Here is a 13701-nt window from a genome sequence, read left to right as displayed (position 1 = left end):
TTGGGGAAGGGAGTAGATTAGTAATTTAGTCATTAAACACTTTAATATCATTTATTGTGGCAAAACCTAAGAAAAATTGTTGTGTTCTGTTTATAAATATGGATTCCCCTGTTAAGAAACCATGTAGAATTGCAGAAAGAAATTTAAAAAAATAAAAGTGCAACATTTTTGTAGGGGAGGAGTTAATCTATTGCATTTTCTCCCTGGTCCGTAGACGTCTTTGCTGCGCAAGAGAACCATAAATTAAAGAGAAACCTTTACTGATGTCAACTAGATTGAAGCATTCATTCTATCGATGTATGATATATTTTTTGGTGAGCAAGGGTTTATTTAGTCTTCTAGGACAACATGTAATGACAAAATAGAAGCTGCATGAATCTAATTATAGACAAGTTGATTAACAAATAGCCTACCAAAATGTCAGAAATTATAAGCAGAAACATAGGGCTATCTAAATTAGGCGTTAAGAAAAATCCTGCAACCCCTGTCAAAAAAACGTTCCGGCATCTCTGACTGTACAACATATTTGCGGGTTAGGGTCAGGTGCAGGCCTCTGATTTTCACTTCATCACATATAGTTGGGTGGTTACCTGGTGCTAGAATAAAGTGGCCAAGGGGGCAGTTGAAATCAGCGAGGGGGCACAATTTTCGGGGGTTTATGCGTTGGAATTATATTGAATTCTGCTTATAACACGCTGTGCCATGATAAACATAAAGTTTAAATGCTGAGACTCCGAGATCCTTGAGTGCTTTTGAACTGACAGGTTGGCGTGAAATCAGTAACCTATCTCCGCTGCACTGTATCAGCACAATCAGCGCCCTACACACTAAAACAAGGTTGTTTTGGTAATAAATATAGACTACAAGATAGATAGGGTAATTCACTTATTCCAAACAGCCTATGTGAATGCAGCCGTACACACAGCTGTCTTACCAATATAATGCAAAGTAAACGCTGAAAGTAGTAGCCTAGTTATTCATGCATGCCAACAAAAATACTGAATAGCAGATTGGCTTAGAATACCGACATAACTGTGAATGCAAATTAATGAATGCGAACAGAACAAAACAGAATTACCAAGTACAGTAGTAGGCCGATTAAACAACATATCAGATCGTTAAAGGCATGAAACAATGTATATTTACAGTTAACAGTAAACACTAACAGTAAAGAAACAAATGGTTTCTCCTTTCTCACATCTAGAATGTCATGGCTCTCCGGGTCAAGGGCACATAGGGCCTCCACCATATGTTGTGTTTGCTGAATCGTTCTGACATTTCACCAATGACAGCATCCAACCTGCTGAAGAACAGTTTTTTTAAACATTTTGCCTCTTCTCCTCTGTCCTGCTAGCCTACTGTATTTTCCACCAGGTATTGCTGGAGATTTGTACTTACATAAAGTCATCGATTGCTTGGAGCTGGTGGTGTGTCAGTGCCACTGGCACTGCACTGTGCCCAAATGGCTTTGAACTTGCTCTCACACCTCAGCTTCTTGATGCACTCCAACGCACTGCGGACCACTTTGACTCAAGTGTAATAATCGGTTGCTTTTGCCTGGAGTCATTTGTTTGGAGGATGGAGAAGACTGAGGATTCTGTGCACCATGGTGGCTGTGAACGTAAAGCCGGGATCCATGACCACCTTCAGCAGCCCTGTAGCCTCCAGTCTTACTTCTCTGTTGTACGAACGTGTGCATTCGATGTCAGAGGATCTTCACAATGCTGTCACAACTTTTAACAACCACTGACACAGTAGCCAGGTGTCCGGTCCACCTTTGATCCAATAGCCTTTTCAAGGTTTCTCCAGTGTACAGAGCAGCCACTGTTGGTTTCTTTAAGAACTTGTAGAGTGAGTCACAGACATTAAAAATGTCCTCCAGCGCATTCTCAGACTACATTGCGTGAACGACCACTAAGTGAAGCTCGTTTTTTCCCGCTTTTAATGGAAAACCAAAGGAGTCACACCTAACTGCCCCAGTGGCTTTCCATAGCCCCCCTAAACACACCACGGAGTGCTCTGTCCATTGTGCTGACACAGCGCAGTGGGGATACCTGTCAATCAGTCATTTGAACTTTTTTGTTATTTTTATATAGGGACAAACTAAAACTGAGGGGGCACAAGTTTCAACTGAAGGGGCTAAACCCCCTTTTGGCCCCTCGCGGAGCCGGGCCCGGGTTGCGGATGCATTATTAGCCACGAACAGCTGACCCGCACATCACTAATGCAGGCCTCTCCTCCTCCTCCTCTCGTCCTCTCCTCTAGTCTAGCCGGAAGCATTATTAAGTGTCTGGTGGGAGAGCAGAGCTGCTCCATGTTTAAAACAGGAGGCCAGCCAGGTTGGTGTCTGACCGAGACAGTCTGTGGGATGTCATTACAGAAACAGCAGTACTCTGAAAGGGCCAGATTTATCAAAGGTCCCCCTCACAGGGGAGCAGTATAGCAGCTCACTCTGATGCGTTTGCCAGCTCTGCTTTTTTTTGTATTTTACACACTGCAGTGTTTTCAGAGCGAGAGATATGCCAAGAAAAAACGGAATACACACACATACCTGCATTTACACACGCAAACACACACACACACACACTTGTGTATTTTTTACCTTGACAGAGTGTTTCACAATAAGAAAACTTCCAGAAACGTCCGTTTTCTTTGTAATCTCCTTCATCTTCCTCTGCTGTTGGTTTCAGAGGGCGGAGAGGGTTTGAAGTTCCTCATATTTCTCTCCCTCTCTCTGTCTGTCTCTCTCTCTCGCTCTCTCTGTCTTGCTTTCTCTGAATGCGTAGTCTCTCTCTCTCTCTCGTTCTCTGTATCTCTCTCTCTGTATCTCTCTCTGTCTTGCTTTCTCTGAATGCGTAGTCTCTCTTTCTCTCTCTCTCTAGGTTTAGGTTACTACATGATACTCATGTTTTCCCTATAACCATCATGAGGTTGCTACAACCTAGCCTATGAATGAAAGTTTACAACCTAGTTGCACAGGTCGAGAGACACTCTTGCACACTCTTGCCTGCATCTAGCTGATCTAGGGTGGAATCATTAATGTAACAGTTGCAAAAAATAGTTTCTATTGGACAAATTCAGGTACTGTATGTTTATCCCCATTTCGTTCCGTTTGCTTCCGTTTAAGAAACGTTTTTCAAGAGAATCGGCGGAATGAATACACCCCTGATCACACGCAAACACAGAACTAGCAGCGACATATAAACCGCATGATCACTTTGCTCGTTGTCTTTATAATTCCTTCTCGCATCTACGCTCTCTCCTCCTCTCAACTTTTCCCTTTGCTTGTGTACTTCAGTGCACAATATAGCAACTATAAGGTCAAAAAGCCAAGCATCATTTTCACCAGATTAACATCATAGTAAACATAGCTACTAGAACTAACGCATTAGTAAACCCACTACAATCATGTAGTACAGTGTACAGCAAGCAGTTTGGCATTTACACCAGCAGGCCTGGGTGGCAATAAATGAATAAAACCAAAAGCTTACCTTGACTTGGAAGAGTTCCTGTGTTGGATAACCATAGCCAGCTAGCTAATACAGCATCCCTCTCTGTTTGAACCGTGTGTTTGAGTAGGCTAAACTAGCTATCGGCATTTGCTAGCTAAGTAAGTGAAAGTAAAATATATATATACTACGAAATATAGCTATCTCTTGCTTTTCCTTAATTTTGGAAGAAAATAATTTGTTAATAACTGTCCAGCTATTGTCTTTATGGCAGCCCCCCATACCTCTGATTTAGAGGGGTTGGGTTAAATACACTTTTCAGTTGAATGCATTCAGTTGTACAACTGACTAGGTATCCCCCTTTCCCTTTCTCTCTCTTTGAGTCAACTACTCACCAAATTGTATGGACTGTAGTGCTAGCTAGCTGTATCTTATGCTTTCAGTACTAGATTCATTCTCTGATCTTTGATTGAGTGGACAACATGTCAGTTCATGCTGCAAGAGCTCTGATAAGTTGGAGGACATCCTCTGGAAGTTGTCATAATTACTGTTTAAGTCTATGGAATGGTTGAGAACCATGAGCCTCCTCGGTTTTGTATTGAAGTCAATGTACCCAGAGGAGGACAGAAGCTAGCTGTCCTCCGGCTACACCACTACAGAGTGCTGCTGAGGCTACTGTAGACCTTCATTGCAAAACAGTGTGTTTTAATCAATTACTTGGTGACCTAATTAGTATAGTTTTCTCTAAAAAGGATAACTTTTTTAATGTTTTACTATTTTTATTTTTATGAAATTCACTGAGGAGGATTGTCCTCCTCTTTCTCCTTTGAGGAGCCTCCAATGATATACACAGTGATGTGTGAGAGAGTGTGTGTGCATGTGTGCGAGCACGAGCAGCTGCAGGTGCGTAGGTGGATAACGGCAGATCAACAGCCCTCAAGGACGATCACATGGTTTCTCTCCAGCTCCAGTGTTCTCTCCTTTTTCATATGTCAGCAACCCTGCGTCAGTGTGAAATTGCACATAGTGCAGCGAGCGGAGCAGTCCAAAGCCAAAACGAGGCCGTTTCAAAAGATGGATTTGGACCAGAGTCCCAGAAGATTACTCAGCAGTGAGCAGCACCGGCCGGTCAGCCAACGCAAACAAAATCAGACACACCCTGTTCCTCCAACTCCTTCCCTCCGTCGATCTCCCCTCTTCAGACATATTAACAGAGATGCGACCCCTTCAAGGTAAATGTCCAAGGTCATAGGCACGACAGGGCTGTGACCCCTGACCCCTCTGTATGCCACTCCCTCCTTTAACTCCCTGCAGTGTGTGTGAGAGGTGAGAGCGAAAGGGCCTCTGAGTGGTGATGGAAAATGATTATTTAGCAGAAGTGGGAATAATAGCCCTGTTAAAGTGAGCCATAATCCTCTCTGCACTGTGGAGGGGGGGGGGGGAGAAATCAATGGGAGAGAATGAAGGACTCTGTACCCTTAATTAGCCTGAGGAGAGGGAAGGAGAGGAGCACTCTCACGGCATGGAAGGCAGGGCCGTGAGGAACCACGCAGGGTGTGTGTGTGTGTGTGTGTGTGTGTGTGTGTGTGTGTGTGTGTGTGTGTGTGTGTGTGTGTGTGTGTGTGTGTGTGTGTGTGTGCGTGTGTGTGCGTGTGTGTGCGTGTGTGTGTGTGCGTGTGTGTGCGTGTGTGCACGCAGGCCCGCAGGCAGACTGCAAATGGGACTAACTAATGAAATGGTGATGCTGCTCTCCAGTCATCCTTGCTTCTGGAGGAAGAGATAAGAAAAATCTGCATCGATAGGCCAGGTGGTTTTAATCGCTAGATGAAAATAATAGGATCGATCGACTACTGTAGCAGTGGCTTTGACTTGTAAGCCTACAGTACACTCGCCTTTCTGTAGTGTTAAACTACTGCAGACAGAGGCATCGTCCAAAGATAAGAGAGAGAGTTGGGATCCATCCATTCTAGCCCGGTGAAAAATAAACAATATCTGAGTCCCAAATGGCACCCTATTCCCTATTTAGTGCAATACTTTTGACCAGAGCCATATTGGCCCTGGTCAGAAGTAGTGCACTCTGTAGGGAATAGGATGCCATTTGTGACCCAGGCATTGACAGCATGGAACAGAGACGTACATGACCGAAATATAACAGGGAAACGATATGGAAATATCAGTGTGATTCAGAGAGAGTCCAGAAGGACGTCTAATGTGTGTGGGAATTTAAAATGGAAGCTTACACACACACACACACACACACACACACACACACACACACACACACACACACACACACACACACACACACACACACACACACACACACACACACACAGGTGCGCACGCGCACACATAGAGATAATGTCACGTTCAACATAAGACGGAACGCCTTTCAAGTTGAGAGAGAGAGGGAGAGATGGAGAGGGGGAGAGGGGGGCGAGAGAGAGAGGTAGAGGGGGGTGAGAGAAATCGAGGGAGAGATGGAGGGGGGGCGAGAGAGAGGGATAGGGTAGGGGGTGAGAGAGAGAGAGAAAACAAAATGAGAGCTTCACCACAAATCACAAAAATAAATTAAACATCGTCTGGCTTGACAAGGCAAACAGGGAAAGACCGAGAGCTGGCTAATTGAAGTAGCACATATTCAAAGCACACCTCAGGAAAATCAACCCAACTCATTACTGCACTTCAAACCGCACACAGACAAGAACCAGATCAGAATAGTAATTAAGAATACATTGAGAAACAAGAAGAGGAGGAGGAGGAAGAGGAGGTGAATGAGGAGGGAGATCAGGAGGCAGAGGAGAAAGAGGAGAAAGGAGGAAGGGAAGGAAGAGTAGGAGGAAGAGGAAGTGCAAGAGGGGGAGGAGGATACTGTAGCTAACAAACAATAGATGTTGCTGTAACCTGTTTGTGTACTTTAGTTTAAGCCTGTTCCCAGATCTGGGGGAAAAAAACAACACATGGTCCTTGTTTGTGTACTGTAGTTTAAGCCTGGTCCCAGATCTGTTTGTGCCGTACAGCTGTTTTGCATGATAATGAATATAGGAAATGGTAACACTGTACAAACAGACCTGGGACCAGGCTATTTGGGCCTACAGCACACCGCAATAACATCTGAAAACGTCGAATAAAAGTTTTAGTGTACATGATTAAGATGTGGATCAACATTATGCCTAAAGAACTTCCTTCTGCCATAGGATTTGACTAATGATGCATTACTACCTTCATTCATGGAAATGTAACTTCTTTATTTTGTCTCTCAAACTTTACCACTTACAACTTGTTAAGTACCTCTTAGTACTGGGGGCAATTTCATCTTAAATCATCTGCAAAATCATCTGCTCGTAAATAAGTTAACAGGAACCCATCTCCGCCACAACGCAGACGACGCAGACAACCTGGATTCATCCCAAATGGCTTCCTATTCCCTACATAGTGCACTACTTTTGACCAAAGCCCTATGGGCCCTGGTCAAAAGTAGTGCATTATACAGTATATAGGGAATAGGGTGCCATTTGGGATGTAGACAGCCTATCATCAGATCTCTGGGGCTCGGCCTGGAGGGATGAAGCTATCCATCCAATGTCACGTCCTTCAGTTGAAGTGCCTTGGAAAATATGAAGTGCTGGCAAATGTCAACAAGCACACAGGCTTAATGGCTGCTGGGACATATGATACACAAAGTAATGTTAAACTATTGGCTCAGATTCTGACCTATCCATTCTGATACACACACATCCATTCTGATGCTCTCATATCACATAAACAAACAATAAATCACTGTGGGATCTTAAGTAATGAGGGATAGTAGGAGCTGTGAAATGTGTGTGTGTGTGTGTGTGTGTGTGTGTGTGTGTGTGTGTGTGTGTGTGTGTGTGTGTGTGTGTGTGTGTGTGTGTGTTGTTGTTGTTGTCAGTCAGGCCAGCAGTTTCTACATCAGAGGCTAAATATAATATAGAGATGCTATAATGGGTCAAACTCTAGATGTGTATCTGAATGAAAATCTGGAAATTCAATTTTGAGGCAATTTCAGAAGGACATACTAATATTTTTCATCTAAATCTTTCTCAACCGAAGCCTTAAATGTTCCATACACAGCCAAAGTGAAGAGTTAAACTCTCATGAAACACAGTGAGTATGGTACAAGAATGTTGTTTCAAGTTTGCTTTGTTTTTCTGTGCAATATGAACACATAGAACTCAGATTGTGGGGCAGTTTATTTGTATTCTAGTTTAATAATTCAGTGTTTTCACTGCAAATTAAGCTTCATGATTTAATATTAGTACAGCTGAATCTATTGTGTATGCCACGTTACACTTCGATATTTACTGTTTTGAGTAGATGAGACAGTAGACCCAAAATGCTATCTGAATTGTTTGTTTGATATCTGGTATCTATTAAATATTTCAAGAAAACAGTGTGTGATTTCGGTGTGGTGATATTGACACAAAAGTGGGTCTTTCTCCTCACTATTGAACAGCAAGCCAAATGCCAGAATGATATTAAAAGTTGAAAGAATATTACCATCAATATCTCATCTAATCTCTATCTCTCAGGAGATGGACAGGCAGCTTTGATGCTGAGAAGCACTTGTTAATAGTCAACAACAATAATTTATGGATGGGTTTCAGAAAACTGTCAAATGGGAGCAGAGGGTTAAAGCGACCTTAAAGCGTTTTAGCTTGTCATCATTCCTCCAAGCTCTAGTGTGCCCAACGCTGTCAGCGGCAGCTTCATCCCTCCCCACCTCTCCCCTCACTCCCTCCCTCTCTCTCTCCCCTCCCTTACTGCACCTGTGGCTGCACCGTCTCACCTCTCTGGCTCAATCTCTCATTCACTTCACTCCCCCACCCTGACGCACCAGACCACAGAGCCTGCTAGTGCTTAGAAATACCTTTTAAGGGTTTTATCGTATATTTACTGTGCACCTTTTCCTGAATAACTTTATTGCTCACATCTCTGGCTACAGCACTGACTATCACTTCTATAGAACACTAAGTTCAAGACTTTTACAGTCGTCTGCCCTTGCCCTTGCCCTCTTTCTCAACTCTCTCGCTCTCTCTTTTCCCCTTCTCTATGTTTCTTCACTTTCTCTCTTTCTCTCTCTCTCCTCTCTCTCTCACACCTCTCTCTCTCTTTCTCCGCTGAGTGAGTTTCCTATCTGAGAGACTCATATCTCCTCTCCAGGAGGGAGTGTGAGGTGTATAAGATGAGGCTATCATCAAGCACTCCCTGTAGGCCTGCAGTCTGCACTCAGTCAGTCTGCTGCAGCATATTACAATGTGTCCCAAATGACATCCTATTCCCCATATAGTGCACTACTTTTGACTACAGCCTTATGGCTGCATCTATGGGTCCTGGTCAAAAGTAGTACACTAAATAAGGAGTAGGGTGCCATTTGGGACGACCCCTAACATTTCCTGCTTTAGCAATTAGCCTCCCCACCGCACTGCAGTAGGCAGCTCAGCTCACCTGGTCTCATCTCATATCCCCAGTCCCTACACCACTCCTCTCCTCCCTCACATCAACTTTCCCAAATACTCTCTGGTCTTGTCCGAATACCCATACTTGCATCCTAAATAGTAAGCCGTTTGAGTATGCAAAAAAAGAAAGAAGAATAGTATGCAATTTTTTTTTAAATCAAGTATACTTTAAATGCCCGGATGTCATACACATTTCGACTTTGTCAACAGCTGATCAATTAGATATGGGGATGCACTACCGCAATCAACGAATAGCGGGCAACAACACAATCGCACATGACACATCCTACGTATGTGAAAATATATAGTTTTATCTACGTATTGAAAATAGATTGTTTGATAGTAGGCTATATTAACTTTCTAAAATGGAGTATGCCAGTTTAAATGGCAGGACGTTATACTAACTTCGGTTCTTTATCTAGTAGAATTCGATGCTCAACTTTTCCACAATGCATTGGAAGAGGTGTGTTGCGAGTGATTGGCCAAACAACAAAACTAGGCTACTTCACTGGGAAGATGTCGAATAGTAAAGCTTCTGTGTTGGTGTTAAAATGTAGGTTAAATGGTTTTTGTTCTCTCACGAGTCGTAGGCTACATCGATGAAAACAGAATTATACATTATTATTTATTTAAAAATTTTTGGGAGGCAAAGTGGATTTCTGTATTCTGATTGGAAAGTGTTTCTTGTTCTCTTGGCCTTCGTCAGAGCTTTTAAACTATATACTAAACCATCTTTTGATTTGTGAATGTGTCGGCACCAGGGACTCAGGATGTGGCTGCGTTATTGATGTCATGTTAATTTGAACATATGTTTTAGCTCTGTAGGCTAGGTTACCTATTTAACTATGTACTTGATGGATCAAGTCTTAGCAGTCATTCTGATCATGTTCCCAAAGATCAGTGCATTAGTTTATTATGTTGCCGTCCAGCGGTTCTGAATTTGCGATACCCCCGACTTTCCACGTTTTTCTGTGCAATAACCTTTTTGTACTAGGCTATTTGGTTTAATTTATGTACAGTATATTACAGCACTTTGGTTGTGTTGAAATGGAAACCAGTTCAAATCCTTTTTAAATAGGGTAGATGGGTAGTCTGTAGCCAGCCTGAGTAGGCCTACAACCAGCCTGAGTTGGCCTACAACTCCATTCCTAATATATTCAGTTTAGAGAAATTCATCGAATTGGACATGAGCTATTATCAGGCTGGTTGATGGATGCATGTCTGTTGAACATGACTGAAGGGAATGGATACGCTAACAGAAAAACATATATCTTAGACTAATACTAAAACTCATTATAATATTCCAATCTCATTTAGGAGTAGACCTAAGCTTAGTTTTTTGGGGGTGACAACTTAGATGGGTATATCAGCTTCCTCCAGCTTCACCCCTATTCAACGAAAGGACTTCAACAATCCCTAGATGATCACACAGACTAATTTTAGCGCTGCTGCCATTCATTAAGTGGTACTGATTGTTAAAATTGATTTAATAATCAAATCATCCTGGCTGACATTGATCAACCCATGTTAATGGGAGTCACCTATCCATGTAATTAGCTGTGATACATTTCGAGTCAGAGATGTGTGTGTGTGTGTGTGTGTGTACACACTATATGAGTGCACCAACAACTGTCTCTCCATCTCTTAAAGGCACTGTCTACAACAGAGTGAGATGTACATCGTATGTACTAATATGGCCTTTAGGAAGATGGATAGCAGCAGCCATTGTGTTTTATCTCTAGACACACACACACACACACACACAGACTGTCTTGAGACTCAATTACAGACATCAACTGCAGGGAAACATTTCACAGTAAATAATATGGAGGGAATCGTCAGTAGTAGCTGTGGTAGCTGGTTGACTACTATCTAGCTAGCTGAGTGCTGGGGGTATATGTATCTGGTTGACTACTATCTAGCTAGCTGAGTGCTGGGGACAGTATGGTAGCTGGTTGACTACTATCTAGCTAGCTGAGTGCTGGGGGTATATGTATCTGGTTGACTACTATCTAGCTAGCTGAGTGCTGGGGACAGTATGGTAGCTGGTTGACTACTATCTAGCTAGCTGAGTGCTGGGGGTATATGTATCTGGTTGACTACTATCTAGCTAGCTGAGTGCTGGGGACAGTATGGTAGCTGGTTGACTACTATCTAGCAAGCTGAGTGCTGAGGACAGTATGGTAGCAGGTTGACTACTATCTAGCTAGCTCAGTGATGGGGACAGTATGTTAGCTGGCTGACTACTAGCTAGCTAGCTGAGTGCTGGGGACAGTATGGTAGCTGGTTGACTACTAGCTAGCTAGCTCAGTGCTGGGGACAGTATGGTAGCTGGTTGACTACTAGCTAGCTAGCTCAGTGCTGGGGACAGTATGGTAGCTGGTTGACTACTATCTAGCTAGCTGAGTTCTGGGGACAGTATGGTAGCTGGTTGACTACTATCTAGCTGAGTGCTGGGGACAGTATGGTAGCTGGTTGACTACTATCTAGCTAGCTGAGTGCTGGGGACAGTATGGTAGCTGGTTGACTACTATCTAGCTAGCTGAGTGCTGGAGACAGTATGGTAGCTGGTTGACTACTATCTAGCTAGCTGAGTGCTGGAGACAGTATGGTAGCTGGTTGACTGCTATCTAGCTAGCTGAGTGCTGGGGACAGTATGGTAGCTGGTTGACTACTATCTAGCTAGCTGAGTGCTGGGGACAGTATGGTAGCTGGTTGACTACTATCTAGCTAGCTGAGTGCTGGAGACAGTATGGTAGCTGGTTGACTACTATCTAGCTAGCTGAGTGCTGGAGACAGTATGGTAGCTGGTTGACTACTATCTAGCTAGCTGAGTGCTGGGGACAGTATGGTAGCTGGTTGACTACTATCTAGCTAGCTGAGTTATGGGGACAGTATGGTAGCTGGTTGACTACTATCTAGCTAGCTGAGTGCTGGGGACAGTATGGTAGCTGGTTGACTACTATCTAGCTAGCTGAGTTCTGGGGACAGTATGGTAGCTGGTTGACTACTATCTAGCAAGCTGAGTGCTGGGGACAGTATGGTAGCTGGTTGACTACTATCTAGCTAGCTGAGTGCTGGGGACAGTATGGTAGCTGGTTGACTACTAGCTAGCTAGCTGAGTGCTGGGGACAGTATGGTAGCTGGTTGACTAGCTAGCTAGCTGAGTGCTGGGGACAGTATGGTAGCTGGTTGACTACTATCTAGCTAGCTGAGTGCTGGGGACAGTATGGTAGCTGGTTGACTACTTGCTAGCTAGCTGAGTGCTGGAGACAGTATGGTAGCTGGTTGACTACTATCTAGCTAGCTGGTTGACTACTTGCTAGCTAGCTGAGTGCTGGAGACAGTATGGTAGCTGGTTGACTACTATCTAGCTAGCTGAGTGCTGGGGTCAGTATGGTAGCTGGTTGACTACTATCTAGCTAGCTGAGTGCTGGAGACAGTATGGTAGCTGGTTGACTACTATCTAGCTAGCTGAGTGCTGGGGACAGTATGGTAGCTGGTTGACTACTATCTAGCTAGCTGAGTGCTGGGGACAGTATGGTAGCTGGTTGACTACTATCTAGCTAGCTGAGTGCTGGGGACAGTATGGTAGCTGGTTGACTACTATCTAGCTAGCTGAGTGCTGGGGTCAGTATGGTAGCTGGTTGACTACTATCTAGCTAGCTGAGTGCTGGAGACAGTATGGTAGCTGGTTGACTACTATCTAGCTAGCTGAGTGCTGGGGACAGTATGGTAGCTGGTTGACTACTATCTAGCTAGCTGAGTGCTGGGGACAGTATGGTAGCTGGTTGACTACTATCTAGCTAGCTGAGTGCTGGGGACAGTATGGTAGCTGGTTGACTACTATCTAGCTAGCTGAGTGCTGGGGTCAGTATGGTAGCTGGTTGACTACTATCTAGCTAGCTGAGTGCTGGGGTCAGTATGGTAGCTGGTTGACTACTATCTAGCTAGCTGAGTGCTGGGGACAGTATGGTAGCTGGTTGACTATCTAGCTAGCTGAGTGCTGGGGACAGTATGGTAGCTGGTTGATTACTAGCTAGCTAGCTGAGTCCTGGGGACAGTATGGTAGCTGGTTGATTACTAGCTAGCTAGCTGAGTGCTGGGGACAGTATGTATCTGGTTGACTACTATCTAGCTAGCTGAATGCTGGGGGCAGTATGTATCTGGTTGACTACTATCTAGCTAGCTGAGTTCTGGGGACAGTATGGTAGCTGGTTGACTACTATCTAGCTAGCTGAATTCTGGGGACAGTATGGTAGCTGGTTGACTACTATCTAGCTAGCTGAGAGCTGGGGACTGTATGGTAGCTGGTTGTCTACTTGCTAGCTAGCTGAGTGCTGGGGTCAGTATGGTAGCTGGTTGACTACTATATAGCTAGCTGAGTGCTGGGGGACAGTATGGTAGCTGGTTGACTACTGTCTAGCTAGCTGAGTGCTGGGGACAGTATGGTAGCTGGTTGACTACTATCTAGCTAGCTGAGTGCTGGGGACAGTATGGTAGCTGGTTGACTACTATCTAGCTAGCTGAGTGCTGGGGACAGTATGGTAGCTGGTTGACTACTATCTAGCTAGCTGAGTGCTGGGGACAGTATGGTAGCTGGTTGACTACTATCTAGCTAGCTGAGTGCTGGGGACAGTATGGTAGCTGGTTGACTACTATCTAGCTAGCTGAGTGCTGGGGTCAGTATGGTAGCTGGTTGACTACTATCTAGCTAGCTGAGTGCTGGGGTCAGTATGGTAGCTGGTTGACTACTATCTAGCTAGCTG

This window comes from Salmo trutta, chromosome 36, assembly GCF_901001165.1.
Source record: "Salmo trutta chromosome 36, fSalTru1.1, whole genome shotgun sequence".
NCBI classification, from domain to species: Eukaryota; Metazoa; Chordata; class Actinopteri; order Salmoniformes; family Salmonidae; genus Salmo; species Salmo trutta.
This window is presented reverse-complemented; position numbering follows the sequence as displayed.